Source organism: Schistocerca serialis, chromosome 2 (genome assembly GCF_023864345.2).
Source record: "Schistocerca serialis cubense isolate TAMUIC-IGC-003099 chromosome 2, iqSchSeri2.2, whole genome shotgun sequence".
NCBI classification, from domain to species: Eukaryota; Metazoa; Arthropoda; class Insecta; order Orthoptera; family Acrididae; genus Schistocerca; species Schistocerca serialis.
The window spans coordinates 421,638,947-421,641,820 of record NC_064639.1 but is presented as its reverse complement, the minus strand read 5'-3'; the positions used below and the strand labels follow the sequence as shown (position 1 = coordinate 421,641,820).

Sequence of the window (2,874 nt, the reverse complement as noted above, 5' to 3'; positions counted from 1 at the left end):
CTCGTCGAACACTCCGTCACTGAATCGTACAAGAACTGAAATCCATCTTGAGAGAAGAGTGTGACATCTCCCAAGGACTCCTCAACAGTTAGGTAGCCAGTATGAGTAACGGGTGCAAAATGCGCATTAGTGTCCGAGGAGGGCATATTCCTTACTTAGCGTCCTTTATCAATCTTTATTTTGGGAGTCTGACCCGCGCCAAACATGAACGTTATTTGTGTCTGTTATACCGCTTTCCCATGTTGCGAAGTCTGTATCATTTTTCGTTACAAATATGCCATTCCACCTCAGTTACACATGTGCTGTGTTTCATGTCGTCCATAATTGCCTGTGATTATTCCTGTCCAACAATGCCTCTGCTCCTTTGCAGTTGTCAAGCAGTGTATTTAATATCAAAGTGTCGCAACTGGAATCTGTCGGCACATACACACACATGGGTGTAGCACTTTGCAGAGATATGGAATGGAACGACGACATAGGCTCAGTCATAGGTAAAGTAGGTGGCTAACTTCGGTGTCAGACTAAAGAAATGCAATTAATCTACGAAGGAGATAGCTAATAAAACACTTGTATTATCCATCCTAGAATACTGTTCAAGTGTGTGAAACTCTTTATCAGATAGGATTAACAGGGGATATTGAACGCATACAGTTTATGAATAGACTATTGGTTGCAGCATTGTTTGATACATGGTCGAGTGTCAAGGAGGTGCTGAAGAAACTGAACTGGCAGGCTCTTGAAGATAGACGCAAGCTACCCGAGAAAGCTTAATTACAAACTTTTAAGAACCACTATGTGTCACTCCCATAGCGGTCGCGAGGACAAGATTAGAGCGCACAGATGCGTTTAAACAATCATTCATCCTGCGCTCCACATATGAATAACTGGTACAGTAGGAAGTACCCTCTGCCTTGCGCTTCACAGTGGTTCAAAATGGTTCAAATGGCTCTGAGCACTATGGGACTCAACTGCTGTGGTCATAAGTCCCCTAGAATTTAGAACTACTTAAACCTAACTAACCTAAGGACATCACACACATCCATGCCCGAGGCAGGATTCGAACCTGCGACCGTAGCGGTCGTGCGGTTCCAGACTGTAGCGCCTTTAACCGCTCGGCCACTCCGGCCGCCTTTCACAGTGGTTTGCAGGGTATTGATGTAGATGTATACAGGAAAGAATGTCTGCAGTTTCTGACAAGACTGAGCAGAAATGTGATATGGTTTTGACAGTCATGCAACGCTGTTTCGGTACTGTATGTTGATGGGAAACTTGTAAAGAAATTCAGAACTGAATTTCTCCGCTGTTGTTGCCGCTGTTTGTCAGTCATTTATTTACTCTCATTCAGATTAAGGGAAAATCCTTCTGTCTCCATAAAGGGCCCTATGTCCCGTGCAGAACGGGAAGTCAACCTGTCCGAACACACAGACTTTCGATTCCTATGGTTTGCATGCAGTAGTGTTTCATCTGTAATGATCTTCATGTCTAAGCAAGGAATGTTAGGTTTCAACGTTTCGTTGACGAGGAGATTGTTAGAAACGGAGCGCAGCCTCGGATTTAACAAGAATGGGACTGGAAATCGGCATCGACCTTCGGTAAACACGCTGGCTTTCACAACTGATTTAGGAAAACAATGAGGGGGTCTGTGAAGCTGAACAAGCACTTGAATCACGTTCCTCCCGAACTCAAATCCAATGTCTTAATCTGTGCCACATTCAGCTCAGTCACAGTCAAATCACTTCGTGAAATGCAATGAATGTAGAACTTCTACTACTAATCTAAAACTAACAAAACTGTATCATTGTAGGTCCCACTGATGATGCCTGAACAGGAAAAGGCGAAACGCGTATGGGATAAATAAATTAACTAGCAGCAGGAAAGGGCAGTTTTATTTACAAAACAAATACTACACAGTCACTTCGTGAAATTGCAATGAAAGTACAACTATTACACAATCTGAGATTTATGCCATTGTATAAATACCTGCCACCATCGGTTACGCTGTTACACGAAGAAACCACATATTACACACTTCACCAACAGACAGTTAACTGTATTACATTACGTCCTTATCAAGTAATAAATTAGAGCAGATTCCGCAACATTTATGCTCGTCATATAAACTGATTCTCTTGTCGTTGCTTGGTAGGAAAATTCTACACTTGTGAATAAAAATACACAGTACGTGTATGTGCCGTATGTTGTCTATATTACTTAAACTGAACATCCTAGACAACTGTTCAGTTTGCCACAACCAGTGATATCTATATTACTAAATTACTAATCTGGTGCACGGTCATCCGTTTCCAGTAGCAGATTACCTATCTAAAGGCTTCCAATGCACTCCGTCTTCAGGCCACGAGTGGCCTACCGCGACCATCCGACCACCGTGTCATCCTCAGTGGAGGATGCGGATAGGAGGGGCGTGGAGTGAGCACACCGCTCTCCCGGTCGTTATGATGGCATTCTTGACTGAAGCCGCTACTATTCGGTCGAGTAGCTCCTCTATTGGCATCACGAGGCTGAGTGCACCCTGAAAAATGGCAACAGCGCATGACGGCCCGGATGGTCACCCATCCAAGTGCCGACGACGCCCGACAGTGCTTAACTTCGGTGATCTCACGGGAACCGTTGTATCCACTGCGGCACGGCCGTTGCCAAAGGCTTCCAAGAGCAACAGAAATTTGATTTTCAATATTTCATATAATTGCTAACTGACCAACCAGGAATAGCCTCGGTGCTAGTTTTTTGTTAGAAACCAAAACAAAGATGAACTGTATTTATAGTCTTATATCGAAAAAAATTCATTTCCATATATTCGTAAAAACACATTTGAAATTATGAAACAGTTGTACAAAGAAATATGCATAATGTTCA

The 2,874-nt window shown here is 43.1% G+C and overlaps 1 pseudogene; it reads right to left on the bottom strand.

Moving 5' to 3' along the window:
• Window positions 1-2,538: 2,538 nt before the first annotated feature.
• On the bottom strand, window positions 2,539-2,656 carry LOC126459243 (5S ribosomal RNA; annotated as a pseudogene).
• Window positions 2,657-2,874: the final 218 nt, after the last annotated feature.